Source organism: Canis aureus, chromosome 34 (genome assembly GCF_053574225.1).
Source record: "Canis aureus isolate CA01 chromosome 34, VMU_Caureus_v.1.0, whole genome shotgun sequence".
Taxonomy (NCBI): Eukaryota; Metazoa; Chordata; class Mammalia; order Carnivora; family Canidae; genus Canis; species Canis aureus.
This window is the reverse complement of record NC_135644.1, coordinates 9,116,305-9,131,320: the sequence shown is the minus strand read 5'-3', so window position 1 is coordinate 9,131,320 and position 15,016 is coordinate 9,116,305. Positions and strand designations below refer to the sequence as shown.

Genomic DNA, 15,016 nt, shown 5'->3' with positions numbered 1-15,016 from the left:
CTTTTTTCTCTAGCTCCTTTATGTGTAAGGTTAGCTTTTGTATTTGAGTTCTTCCCAGTTTTTGAATGGATGCTTGTATTGCGATGTATTTCCCCCTTAGGACTGCTTTTGCTGCATCCCAAAGATTTTGAACGGTTGTATCTTCATTCTCATTAGTTTCCATGAATCTTTTTAATTCTTCCTTAATTTCCTGGTTGACCCTTTTATCTTTTAGCAGGATGGTCCTTAACCTCCACGTGTTTGAGGTCCTTCCAAACTTCTTGTGATTTAGTTCTAATTTCAAGGCATTATGGTCTGAGAATATGCAGGGGACAATCCCAATCTTTTGGTATCGGTTCAGACCCGATTTGTGACCCAATATGTGGTCTATTCTGGAGAAAGTTCCATGTGCGCTTGAGAAGAATGTGTATTCAGTGAGTTTGGATGTAAAGTTCTGTAGATATCTGTGAAATCCATCTGGTCCAGTGTATCATTTAAAGCTCTCGTTTCTTTGGAGATGTTGTGCTTAGAAGACCTATCAAGTATAGAAAGAGCTAGATTGAAGTCACCAAGTGTAAGTGTATTATTATCTAAGTATTTCTTCACTTTGGTTAATAATTGATTTATATATTTGGCAGCTCCCACATTCGGGGCATATATATTGAGGATTGTTAAGTCCTCTTGTTGAATAGATCCTTTAAGTATGATATAGTGTCCCTCTTCATCTCTCACTACAGTCTTTGGGGTAAATTTTAGTTTATCTGATATAAGGATGGCTACCCCTGCTTTCTTTTGAGGACCATTCGAATGATAAATGGTTCTCCAACCTTTTATTTTCAGGCTGTAGGTGTCCTTCTGTCTAAAATGAGTCTCTTGTAGACAGCAAATAGATGGGTCCTGCTTTTTTATCCAGTCTGAAACCCTGCGCCTTTTGATGGGGTCATTAAGCCCGTTCACATTCAGAGTTACTATTGAGAGATATGAGTTTAGTGTCATCATGATATCTATTCAGTCCTTGTTTTTGTGTACTGTTCCACTGAACTTCTTCTTAAAGGGGAATTTTAAGAGTCCCCCTTAAAATTTCTTGCAGAGCTGGTTTGGAGGTCACATATTCTTTTAGTTGCTGCCTGTCTTGGAAGCTCTTTATCTCTCCTTCCATTTTGAATGAGAGCCTTGCTGGATAAAGTATTCTTGGTTGCATGTTCTTCTCATTTAGGACCCTGAATATATCCTGCCAGCCCTTTCTGGCCTGCCAGGTCTCTGTGGAGAGGTCTGCTGTTACCCTAATACTCCTCCCCATAAAAGTCAGGGATTTCTTGTCTCTTGCTGCTTTAAGGATCTTCTCTTTATCTTTGGAATTTGCAAGCTTCACTATTAAAGGTCAAGGTGTTGAACGGTTTTTATTGATTTTAGGGGGGGATCTCTCTATTTCCTGGATCTGAATGCCTGTTTCTCTTCCCAGATTAGGAAAGTTTTCAGCTAGAATTTGTTCAAATACATATTCTGGCCCTCTGGCCCTTTCGGCGCCCTCGGGAACCCCAATTAAACGTAGGTTTTTCTTTCTCAGGCTGTCGTTTATTTCCCTTAATCTATCTTCATGGTCTTTTAATTGTTTGTCTCTTTTTTCCTCAGTTTCCCTCTTTGCTATCAACTTGTCTTCTATGTCACTCACTCGTTCTTCCACCTCGTTAACCCTCGTCGTTAGGACTTCTAGTTTGGATTGCATCTCATTGAATTGATTTTTAATTTCTGCCTGATTAGCTCTAAATTCTGCAGTCATGAAGTCTCTTGAGTCCTTTATACTTTTTTCTAGAGCCACCAGTAGCTGTATAATAGTGCTTCTGAATTGGCTTTCTGACATTGAATTGTAATCCAGATTTTGTAACTCTGTGGGAGAGAGGACTGTTTCTGATTCTTTCTTTTGAGGTGAGGTTTTCCTTCTAGTCATTTTGCTCAGTGCAGAGTGGCCAAAAGCAAGTTGTATTGGGAAAAAGAGAAAAAGAGAGGAGAGAAAGAAGGAAAGAAAAGAGAAAGAGAAAAAAAAGGGAAGAAAAAAAAACGAAAAAAAAAAAGAAGAAAAAGAGAAAGAAAAAGAAAGGAGAAAAAAAGGGGGGTGGGGGAAGGAAACAAATCAACAAGCAAAACAAAACAAAAAAAGAACCACCGGGGAGTATCTTCTGATTCTGTGTACTTTAAGTCCCTTGGCTTCTCCTGGAAGTTGTCAGTCTTGCTGGTGTTCTGGGGGAGGGGCCTGTTGTGCTGGTTTTCAGGTGTTAGCAGTTGGGGGAGCTGCTGTGCCCCTGCCTGGTGCAGGGCTCAGTGGGGGTTGTTTACCCCGTGAGGCCGCAGGAGGAACAGCCCCAGTGGCGGGGCCAGCTCTGGAAACCTGGATTCAGCTCCGGCAGGAACTCCAGAGCTCTCCGTCTGCAGGGCCTGGAGGCTCCGGGGCGGGGCCGCTGATCTGCTCAGCTGGGGCAGGAGCGTCCTTGCTGTCCTGGGCCCTCCCGGCCTCTGCCTGTCCCGGGGGAGGCCGGATCCTGGGCTGTGTCCCGGCGCCCTGTGCTCCGGGGTCTGCGCTGTTGGATTCGCGCTCCCGGGCCGCGCAACCCCCTCCGCGGAGCCGCCGCCCGAGCCCTTCCGAGCTGCTCCTGGAACCGCGCAGCCCCCTCTGCACGGAGCCTCTTCCTCTGCCCGAGCCCCTCCGAGCTGCTCCCGGGGCCGCGCAGCCCCCTCCGCGGAGCCGCCGCCCGAGCCCCTCCGAGCTGCTCCGGGTCCCGCCGGTCCCGCCGTGCACGCTGCAGCCCTTAGGGAGCTCGGCGCACTCTCCTGGGCGCGCAGTTGCTCTGTTACTGTCTCAGGGAACCCGAGGGCATCCCCGCCCTCCTGGGTCCTGCTCCACCTCCCTGCGGGCCCCTTTCCCCCGGGAAGGTCGGTGCAGCTCCTGCTCCTCCGGGACGGGGCTCTCCTGTCCTGGGGACACTCGCCCCGGCCTCAGCCCGGCTCCTCGCGGGGCCCCTCCCCCTTGGAGGCCTTTGTTTCTTTATTTCTTTTTCCCCGGTGTTCCTACCTGGATAGATGCGCGAACTCTTCTCACTGTTGCATTCCAGCTGGTCTCTCTTTAAATCTCAGGCCGAATTAATAGATTTTCAGGATAATTTGAAGGTTTTCTAGGTAATTTGGTGGAGACAGGTGATTTGGAGACCCTACTCTTCCGCCATCTTGCTCCTCCCTCAATGATATGTTTTTAAAGTATTTTATTTATTTGAGAGAGAGCACACAGAGGGAGAAAATGAAGCAGACTCCCTCCTGAGCAGGGGCTCAATCCCAGGACTCTAACATCATGACCTGAGCTGAAGGCAGATGCTTAACTGACTAAGCCACCCAGATGCTCCAATACTAATTTTGATATTAAACAAAAAGATAATTTAAAGGATGCATCCTTTAAAGTCTGAGTGCTCAAAAACACAAAAATATTATAGCATCCAACTTTATAAAGACTTAATCATCTCATCTATCAAGTTTATTTTTTAAGATTTTATTTATTTATTCATGAGACACATAAAGAGAGGCAGAGGCACAGGCAGAGGAAGAAGCAGGCTCCTCACAGGGAACCTGAAGCAGGACCTGATCCCTGGACCCAGATCACGCCCTGAGCCAAAGGCAGATGTTCAACCACTGAGCCACCCAGGCATCCCTATCAATTTTATTTTAGATTTTGAGCTATAGCTACTTCAGAAACTTATGGTATAAGCCTGGTTTTGCTTCAGCCTTCAAACAACTATAGTAATTTATCTAGGTCAATTATATTCCAGTTTTTCTTTCCACTTCCAAAAAGTGCATGTGCAAAAAATGATGCAAAACTGTAAGTCTAACTTGGTTTAAAAATAAGGATAGAACAAAATAGAAAGGCACTTAAATGTGTTATTTTTATAAGTACTCATAGGCCTACAATAATAGAACTTTAAAATTAAATATCAAGCAAAAGAATGAGGCCACAGCATGCTATATGTAACACATAATTTCTCATTTATTTTATATTCTCAGCTATAAACACATCTATCAGATTAGATTAAGCATTATCTCAAAGCAATCAAATAACATCATTAAGTTCAGTCAGCTAGTGTGTGTGTTTAACACTAATGTAGGGGAAAATACTGTTCTAAGTAGGGAATATTTTATTCTATGGTGATAGATATACACAATAAAATTTGTACAAAGATATTTTGGTTAAAACTACCAAAAATTTTGTTGCATAACTAAATAAATGCCTCCTCCATCTAAAATTATATAAACATGAAAATAATTTCAACTTATTGAAAAAAATGTAGTTCAAAGTGTTAATGAATGTAGTAACTGGGTTTTGTTTACCTGCTCTTTTCATTTGAAAAACCGGAGCAGGGGAGGTGGGTGTGGGGATGGATTTCAATATGAGATCGTATTATTATTATAGAAATCATGAAAATACCTCAATCTCTGACAGTACAGTTGGAAGAATAGTTTTACCTCTATAACTCTACTGAGAAGTAGAAAATATTTGTGTTATTCTTTTTTTTTTTCCACTTCTCCTAATGGTGAAGATTCTGGGTTGGTGTGTGTGTGTGTGTGTGTGTGTGTGTGTGTATTTTTTTTATTGGAGTTCGATTTGCCAACATATAGTATAACACCCAGTGCTCATCCCATCAAGTACCCTCCTCAGTGCCCATCACCCAGTCACCCCATCTCCCTGCCCCTTGTTCCACCACCCCTTGTTCTTTTCCCAGTTAGGTATCTCTCATGTTCTGTCTCTCTCACTGATATTTCCCACTTATTTTCTCTCCTTTCCCCTTTAATCCCTTTCACTATTTATTATATTCCCTGAATGAATGAAACCATATAATGTTTGTCCTTCTCCAATTGACTTACTTCACTCAGCATAATACCCTCCAGTTCCAACCACGTTGAAGCAAATAGTGGGTATTCGTCGTTTCTAATGGCTGAGTAATAGTCCATTGTGTACATAGACCACATATTTATCCATTTATCTTTCGAAGAATGGAGGCCCCTTCCACAGTTTGGCTATTGTGAACATTGCTACTATAAACATTGGGGTGCAGGTGTCTCGGTTTTTCACTGCATCTGTATCTTTGGGGTAAATACCCCGTAGTGCAATTACTGGGTCATAGGGTAACTCTATTTTTAACTCTTTGAGGAACCTCCACACAGTTTTCCAGAGTGGCTGCACCAGTTCACATTCCCACCAACAGTGCAAGAGGGTTCCTCTTTCTCCACATCCTCTCCAACATTTATTGTTTCCTGTCTTGTTAATTTTCCCCATTCTCACTGGTGTAAGGTGTATTTCATTGTGGTTTTGATTATATTTCCCTGATGGCAAGTGATGCGGAGCATTTTCTCATGTGCTTGTTGGTCATGTCTGTCTTCCTCTGTGAAATTTCTGTTCATGTCTTTTGCTCATTTTATGATTGGATTGTTTGTTTCTTTGCTGTTGAGTATAATAAGCTCTTTATAGATCTTGGATACTAGCCCTTTATCTGATATGTCATTTGTAAATATCTCCTCCCATTCTGTAGGTTTTTTTCTCTCGTTGATGTGACCTATCACGTTGGTTGCTTTACGAGTGTTGAACCAGCCTTGCATGCCGGGGATAAATCCCACTTGGTCATGGTGAATAATCTTCTTAAGGTACTGTTGGATCCTATTGGCGAGTATCTTGTTGAGAATTTTTGCATCTGTGTTTATCAGGGATATTTGTCTATAATTCTCCTTTTTGGTGGGGTCTTTGTCTGGTTTTGGAATTAAGGTGATGCTAGCCTCATAAAACGAGTTTGGAAGTATTCCATCCCTTTCTTTCTTTCAGAACAGCTTTAGTAGAATAGGTATTGTTTCTTCTTTAAACATTTGATAGACTTCCCCTGGGAAGCCATCTGGCCCTTGACTTTTTTGTCTTAGGAGGTTTTTTTCTTTTGTTTGGTTTTTTTTTCTTGGGAGGTTTTTGATGACTGCTTCAGTTTCCTCACTAGTTATTGGCCTGTTCAGGTTCTCTATTTCATCCTGTTCCAGTTTTGGTAGTTTGTGGTTTTCCAGAAATGTGTCCATCTCTTCTAGATTGCCAAATTTATTGGCATATAGCTGCTCATAATATGTTTTTAAAATCACTTGTATTTCCTTGGTATTGGTTGTGATCTCTCCTTTTTCTTTTTTTTTTTTAAGATTTTATTTATTCATGAGAGACAGAGAGAGGCAGAGACACAGGGAGAAGGAGAAGCAGGTTCCATTCAGGGAGCCTGACATGGGACTCGATTCTGGGTCTCCAGGATCAGGTGCTAAACCGCTGAGCCACCCGGGGTGCCCAATCTCTCCTTTTTCATTCGTGATTTTTATCAATTTGAGTTTTTTTTCTTTTTAATAAGGCTGGCTAATGGATTATCTACCGTATTAATTCTTTCAAAGAACCAACTCCCGGTTTTGTTAAAAAAAAAAAAAAAAAAAAAAAAAAAGAACCAACTTCTGGTTTTGTTGATCTGTTCTACAGTTCTTCTGGTCTCTATTTCATTGAGTTCTGCTCAAATCTTTATTAACTAGCTTCTTCTGCTTGGTGTAGGTTTTATTTGCTGTTCTTTCTCCAGTTCCTTTGGGTGTGAGGTTACCTTGTGTATCTGAGTTTTTTCCAATTTTTTGAAAATTGCATTGCGATGTATTTCCCTCTTAGGACTGTTTTTGCTGTATTGCAAAGATTTTGAACACTTGTATCTTCATTTTCATTAGTTTCCATGAATATTTTTAATTCTTCTCTAATTTCCTGGTTGATCCATTCATCTTTTAGCATGATGCTCTTTAACCTCCACGTGTTTGAGTCTCTTCCAAATTTCTTCTTGTAATTGAGTTCTAGTTTCAAAGAATTATGGTCTGAAAATATGCAGGGGGCAATCCCAATCTTTTGGTATCAACTGAGACCTGATTTGTGACCCAGTATGTGGTCTATTCTGTAGAAAGTTCCATGGGCACTTGAGAAGAATGTGTATTCAGTTGTGTTTGGATGCAAAGTTCTGTATATATCTGTGAAATCCATCTGGTCCAGTGTATCATTTAAAGCTCTGGTTTCTTTGGAGATGTTGTACTTAGAATATCTGTCATTTGCAGAAAGTGCTGTGTTGAAGTCTCCCAGTATTAGTGTATTATTATCTAAGTATGTCTTTACTTTGGTTATTAATTAATTGATATACTTGGCAGCTCCCACATTAGGGGCATAAATATTCATGATTGTTAGGTCCTCTTGTTGTATAGATCCTTTAAATATGATATAGTGTCCCTCTTCATCTCTTACTATAGTCTTGGGGATAAAATTTAACTTATCCGATATGATGATTGTTACAACAGTTTTCTTTTGAGGACCATTTGAATGGTAAATGGTTCTCCAACTTTTCATTTTCAGGCTGTAGGTGTCCTTAAGTCTAAAATGAGTCTCTTGTGGACAAATAGATAGGTCTTGCTTTTTTATCCAGTCTGAAACCCTGCATCTTTTGATAGGATAACTTAGCCCATTCATGTTCAGAGTTACTATTGAAAGATATGAATTTAGTGTCATTGTAATATCTATTCGGTCCCTGTATTTGTGGATTATTTCTTTGGGCTTCCTCTTTCTTTTACAGGGTTTCCCTTAATATTTCTTGCAGAGCTGGTTTGCTGGTCACATATCCTTTCAGTTTCTGCCTATCTTGGAAGCTCTTTATCTCTCCTTCTTTCATTCTGAATGAGAGCCTTGCTGGATAAAGTATTCTTGGCTGCATGTTCTTCTCATTTAGTACCCTGAATATATCCTGCCAGCTCTTTTTGGCCTGCCAGGTCTCTGTGGAGAGGTTTGCTATTAATCTAATATTTCTCCCCATGTAAGTTAGGGATTTCTTGTCTCTTGCTCCTTTAAGGATTTTCTCTTTATCTTTGGAATTTGCAAGTTTCATTATTAAATGTTGAGGTGTTGACTGGTTTTTATTGATTTTTTTTTTGGGTGGGGGGAACCCCTTTTCTCGTGGATCTGAATGCCTGTTTCCCTCCCCAAAATAGGGAAGTTCTCAGCTATGATTTGTTCAAATATGCTTTCTGGCCCTCTGGCCCTCTCAGCACTCTCTGGAACCCCAATTATACGTAGATTTTTCCTTCTGAGCCTATCATTTCCCTTAACCTTTCCTTATGGTCTTTTAATTGTTTTTTCTCTTTTTTTCCTCAGCTTCCTTCCTTGCCATCAACTTGTCTTCTATGTCACTCACTCTTTCTTCTACCTCACTAACCCTTGTCATTAGGACCTCCAGTTTGGATTGCATCTCATTTAATTGATTTTTTATTTCAGCCTGATTAGATTTAAATTCTAGAGTCATCAAGTCTCTTGATTCCTTTATGCTTTTTTCCAGAGCCACCAGTAGCTTTATAGTTGTGCTTCTGAATTGGCTTTCTGACATCAAATTGTAATCCAAATTCTGTAACTCTGTGGCAGAGAGTACTGTTTCTCATTCTTTCTTTTGTGGTGAGTTCTTCTTTCTAGTCATTTTGCTCAGTGCAGAGTGGCTGTATGAGTGGGCTTGTTAGAAGCGAAAACCCTTCTCTCTATAGCATTCCAGCAGTTCTCTCTTTAAGTCTCAGGTCGAATTCATTGGTGTTCAGGATGGTTTGAAAGCTATCTAGGTAAGTTCATGGGGCCAGGTGAGTTGAGGACCCCTACTTCTCTGCCATGTTGCCTGTTTGTGTTATTCTGACAATACTAAAAAACACAGTATGGTATAACTAAAGCCAGCTATTAATTGGAAAGAGGCTAGTACTTCCTATACACTAACCTGCAAGATTGGTATCCCCCAGTTTCTATAAATCTATGTGGAAACCCAAAACAGTGTCAATAATTTACTAAAGGGAAGGCATAAATTTTCTTTGGGCAGACTAACAACTAAGCTATTAATCAATGTTTTAAGTCTGATAAAAAGCAGAATAAGAAAACTCGCTTTATCCTGGAGAAGCTTACTTTTAAATTGCAAACTTCAAACACTGCATTAAATTTCTAGTTATACAAGTTCTATCAATTCTCTGTATAGGTAGAGAAGTCACTGAACCTTTGAACAGAAGCCATAAAGGAAACTTAAGTCACTGATACAAATTTATGGCCTTTTAGCAAAACGCATTCACAATAATCATAAAGTCATATCATATAATACAAAAAGTCATCTAAGTACTAGCTAAGTAATCATTTCCAATTTTTATATAAAGCAAAAAAATAAGATTGATTCCTATACCTATTGAATGTTGCTGATAATTCAGGAAACTAGACCTTTTCTTTTAAAGAAAAAAAAAACCTTCCATCATATAGATTTCACATGCAAGTTACTTATAAGGAAGTGTCCATTGTCACTGTTCAAACTACCAATATTGGGAATCCCTGGGTGGCTCAGAGGTTTGGCACCTGCCTTCGGCCCACGGCATGATCTTGGAGTCCCGGGATCGAGTCCCACATCAGGCTCCCTGCATGGAGCCTGCTTCTCCCTCTGCCTGTGTCTCTGCCTCTCTCTCTCTCTCTCTCTCTCTCTCTGTCTCTAATAAATAAATAAAATCTTAAAAAAAAAAAAGCAGTAATTGGGGATCCCTGGGTGGCTCAGCAGTTTATTTATTTATTTATTTTTAATTTTTATTTATTTATGATAGTCACACAGAGAGAGAGAGAGGCAGAGACATAGGCAGAGGGAGAAGCAGGCTCCATGCACCGGGAGCCCGACGTGGGATTCGATCCTGGGTCTCCAGGATCGCGCCCTGGGCCAAAGGCATGCGCTAAACCACTGCACCACCCAGGGATCCCTGGCTCAGCAGTTTAGTACCTGCTTTCGGCCCAGGGTGTGATCCCGGGGTCCCAGGATCCAGTCCCACATCAGGCTCCCTGCATGGAGCCTGCTTCTCCCTCTGCCTGTGTCTCTGCCTCTCTCCCTCTCTCTCTCTGAGATCTCATAAATAAATAAATTTCTCATAAATAAATAAATAAAATCTTAAAAAAAAAGCAATAGATTCAGCAATGGTAGCAAGAGAGGAGGGCAGGAAGACTAGGAAAGATATTAAGGAAATCTATTTTGTCCTATAATAATTTGGCACTCTTGTAATATTTGCTTATTAAGGAGAAATATAATTTTGTACACCTAAAATCTATATAATGTTACATGCTAGTTTTATCTCAATAAAAAAAAATTTATTAAAAAAAATGATATATCTTCCTGAAATAGGCAAAGACAAGACACCTGGTATGAGAATGATCACTCTTCTAAGAACGATAAATAGGATAAGTGGACCAGGCATAGCTAAATGCTTTATATATTATTAATGTACTTATTCCTCACAGCAGCCATATGAGACAGATACTGTTAAGAACTCTATTTTTACAGATGAGGAAAATGAGGCACACAGAAGTTAAGTAGCTTAAAGTCACAAATTGGTGAGAAGTGGAGAGAGATGGTGAAAGATAAGAGGAGGAGCAATTTTAAACCTCCTTTATTTTTAACTATTCCCTTTTAACAATGATCTAAGTAGCCCTGGGTTGAACAGAATGTATGACACACTGCAGATGCTTAAAGGGGAGTAAGCATAATACTTCTAAATATTAGTACCCACCACTGTGGTTTCCAATTTTCGCCATGAAAACATTAATAAACCATTAATAAAAGCACCAATAAAACATTCAACATTTACAAAGCCCACGTCACTGAAATAATAAAAGTGGGAAGAAGAACTCATTAGAATAATTTGAGGATGAATACCGCACAGGCTAAACGATAAGGTGGGGTTCTGCTGTTGTAGCATAAAAAGTACGGAAGTGGAATGCATCAGAACGACGTGACACTGGGTAAATGTCTACGCATCCCCACAAATGCCCACGGCCTTTCCCTGTTCCAATCGGCTGCAACCCATTCCCAAACTGGAGTAAGAATCCAGCTTTCCAAACTGCCAGTCTTGGAGTCCTCCATGCCACCACTCCGACGTGGAGGCCGACTTCTGCCAGTCGTGAGTGCGAGGCTCTCCCCTGAATCCTCGTAAGCACGGCAGACAGGCTCCCTCACTAGAAACAGTCTTACACGGCACTTAGGGACCACTGATGCCCGCCACCAGGCTGGGGCTAAGGGGAACCTCTTACTGAGTGAGGTTCAGGTCAGGTGCATCCATCCTCCTTAGCCCAAACTGCGCAGGCGCATAACCAAGGCTTAGATCACGTGGCTGCAGGGCCCACTCCTTCCCAGCCAGTCCCACACCTACCGGCAGGTCAGCAGCTCCTCCCACCGCCTCCCGGGAGAACCTTTAGCAGCCACCCGACCCTCTGCGGGGCCAGAACCCGGGCTGCAAGCCTGAGGTGGGCTGCCTCACACCTGCGCCTCAAACACCTGTACTCCAGGCCCAGCGTGGCACATGCTTCCGGTGGACGTCGGCCAATGGCCGGCCAGGTTCCATCCCCACCGCTGATTGGCTCCCAGATCCCGCGAGGCCGCAACTCTCGCAGGAGCTTACAGACTGGTACTTACTGCGCAGTCGTGGGCCGACGCTGACGTGAGCGTCCTTTGAACGAAGCAGAGGCCGCCAGCCCGTCTTTTGTTTAACTTGTGCGCAACGGAAGAGCTGAGTTAATCTCTGTATATTGACCGCCTGTCCCAGTTCTTGCTTGAGGCAGCAACTCAGCGTTTTATGAATGGCGCATTAGCATTTGATTGCGGCAATCATGTCGTGTCAACAAAAGAATAAAACAAATACTTAAGATGAGCAAGGCGCCGCGCCAAGAAACTGGGACGAAAACCGAACCGGATCTCCAATTTTCCGAGTTACAATCCAGCTGGGACGAGATTTAAATACGTTAAAGCATTAAAATGAACTACATTTTTAAGGAATACAATAGCAGAAACATAGCAAGGTTGCAAGCTGCTTGCTTATTGCCAAAAAAAAAAAGAAAAAAGAAAGAAAAAAAAGGCCGCATGAAGTATGACAAAAAGCAAAGAGAATTAGAACTGAAGGACAAAGGAAGGGAATTATGGAGGGAAAGACTGAAAAGGCTACAAGAAGATGAGAGCGTATTGAAGGTAGGCAAAGGTCTACGTTAAAATTAACTAAGACAAGGTCAAAGTTAAAATTGTATTTAGGAAAACGTGAGAAGGGAAAAGTAGCTTACCCGTGGTTACATGCCGACTTCAGTGAGGTGTGAGTTGTAAGGAGACAGAAATAAGAATATTAAAATAATTTTTAAATAGTTCAACAAATAACTTAAAATCGGGAAAATATTGTGTTTTAGGTCAGTGGGAGGTTTACCATATTCATGTTCTCCAGAGCTCTGTCCAGTAGACTTTTCTGCCGTGATTGACATGTTCTGCACGGGCACAGTCTACTAGCCACACGTGGCTTTGAGTTCTCAAAGTGCGGCCAATGCAACTGAGCGACGGAATTTTTTTTATTATTTTAATTATAGTTCATTTTAATTAATTAAATTTCTTTTTAATTTAAACAGCCAAAAGTACCAGATGGTTGAATGAAACTATTCTGTGCGGCCCCTATGAATCTGTTCTTCAATCAAGGTATTTAAAATATATATGTCATCAACTTGGAGGAAAAGGGAGGTCCCTGGGTGGCTCAGTGGGTTAAGAGTCAGCTCAGGTCATGATCCCAGAGTCTTGGGATTCAGCCCCAAATCCAGCTTCCTGCCCAGTGGGGAGTCTGCTTCTCTGTCTCCCTCTACTGCTCCCCCTGCTTGTTCTCTGTCTCTCTCTCTCTCTATGTGGGTGTGTGTGTCTCTCTCTGTGTCTCTCTCTCCAATAAATAAATAATTTTTTTAAGTTGAATGAAAAGGACCAGTTCTAGAGGGCGTTGGGGGCTAGGTGTTAAATAATATTCTCAAACTCAAAGATGTGCAAAACTCAAGAAGAACAAGAAGGAAACTACCATTATGCAAGTACCTACCACATTCCAGCATAGGTGCATGAATACGTAATCAGTAACTAGTAGCCTTACAACTGGGAAAAATGGAGATGCTGGACCTCATTCATACAGAACAATCTGAAAATTACTAATTGGTCACTAATAAATATCAGTAGTAAAACCTATTTAAAAATTTCAAACGGGGGATCTCTGGGTGGCTCAGTGATTTAGCACCTACCTTCAGCCCAGGGCATGACCCTGGAGACCCGGGGTCGAGTCCCACGTCAGGCTCCCGGCATGGAGCCAGCTTCTCCCTCCTCCTGTGTCTCTGCCTCTCTCTCTCTCTCTGTCATGAATAAATAAATAAAATCTTAAATTAATTAATTAATTTTTTTAAAAAACCCATTCTTTAAAAAAATTTTTTTTCAAATAAGGCAAGGGGTGCCGGGGTGGCTTGGTTGGTTAAATGTCTGCCTTTGGCTCAGGTCATATTCTCAGGGTCCTGGGATGGAGCTCAGAATAGAGACCCCAATTGGGCTCCAACCCCAGATCAGGCTCCCTGCTTTATAGGGAGCCTGCTTTTCCCTCTCCCTTTGCCCCTCCCCTTGCTTGTACTCCCTCTCTCTCTGTCAAATAAATAAATAAAATGTTTAAAAAATTTTTTAAGTTAAAATAACATTTTTACTTAATGCAAACATTTTTCTTAAATATAATGTATTAATATTGATAACCAGTAAATATCATTGTAATTATATCATAGTTTGAGAAATTTTGGAAGACAATGACAAGAATTTACTATTTTCTCCTTGCATTTCAAAAATAAGTTACAATATCATCTTGTCTTTTTTTAAAGAAATTCATAAGAATTTTGGAAGAAAAACGTCAAGGGAAAACTGGATTTTGTGTGAAATAAGTGTTTGTCATTCTAATAATTGTGCCTTATAGGCTACATGTTGTAAAGCCTAGAAAAAATTTAATTTGCAATGCACAGCACATCTTTTATCTAATATAACACCAATTAATAATCATTGTTTCAGATATCAGAATTTTCAGCTGTCTTGGCTACATGTGATTCATGTTCAAATGTGATTTTATATGATTTGAAACATGGCAAAACTGTCATTATTGAGTGATAAAAAATTGTGGTAATGGTTGCACAATGCTGTGAAGGTACTAAAAACCATTTAACTGAACATTTTAAATGGGTGAATTGTATAACATATGAATCATATCTCAAGGAATCTGTTTAAAATAGATAAGTCATAAAGAAAGTAAATTTCTTATTTTCCTTGCATATGTGGTATTTCACATGATGGAGTGATAAAGAAATATTACTTTCCTAGCATTTCCCAATATTTCTGTTCCTGGTTTTGTTTTATGCAATCTTCTATCTTTTCCTTAAGAAAAAAATTAACTGCTCTAAATATCAGCCTCAAATTTTCAGGATACCTATCAGTAATTTTGTTTTACAAAATAGAAATTGCTCAGTCAGTACGTTTCAAGAAAAATATACATTTTTCCACCAGATGGCACTGGTGTGCAAATAGTGTTGCTAGAATCTGCAGATTCTCACATCAATAAAATTATTAACACTGCCACATTGTTTTCATTCACTTTGATTGGTCTGATTAAGATGAAGAGAAATGGAAAGTTAAAACAAGATACTTCCTGACTTGCTAAGCTCCAGGGTAAACAGAGTCCTTATTTTACAGATACAGAATGTAATACAAAGAGAAATTTTAACAATCTTGTGCAAAAGCCAGAGTGAGAACCCACAATCCCTGACTTTTAGTTGCTATCATATAAGTATACAATATCAAAAAGTGAGGGAGTGGATTCCCTAGTCAAAGGGAACAAGAAAATTCATCTCCATTGTGCAATCGTACACATATTACTCATTTGATCCCTAAGCTATGAGCTCTCTCTATATATTATCTCATAAAATCCTACCTATACAAGCCCAATCCATTAACTTCATAAAAGAAAGTGACCATTTTGTTTAATACTCTATCACTTGAGTACAGCACAGTGCCCAACACATAGTAGACAGTCAAAAACATGTGGTGCTTAAATGAATGAATTAAGCTTACCAACTACCCCATTTGGTGAGTAATATTATTTCTACTTG

The 15,016-nt window shown here is 40.5% G+C and overlaps 1 protein-coding gene across 2 annotated transcripts in view; it reads right to left on the bottom strand.

Annotated features, from left to right (window-relative positions):
- Positions 1 to 12,442, bottom strand: part of PDE11A (phosphodiesterase 11A) — a 406,550-nt gene extending 394,108 nt beyond the window's left edge. Inside the window, exon 1 of one of the 2 annotated variants that reach the window (XM_077883001.1) lies at positions 11,248 to 12,442. The gene's annotated coding sequence lies outside the window, so the exon portion shown is untranslated. The remainder of the gene's footprint in view (positions 1 to 11,247) is intronic. The other variant, XM_077883003.1, reaches the window with a different exon arrangement.
- Between the last annotated feature and the right edge of the window lie 2,574 nt (positions 12,443 to 15,016).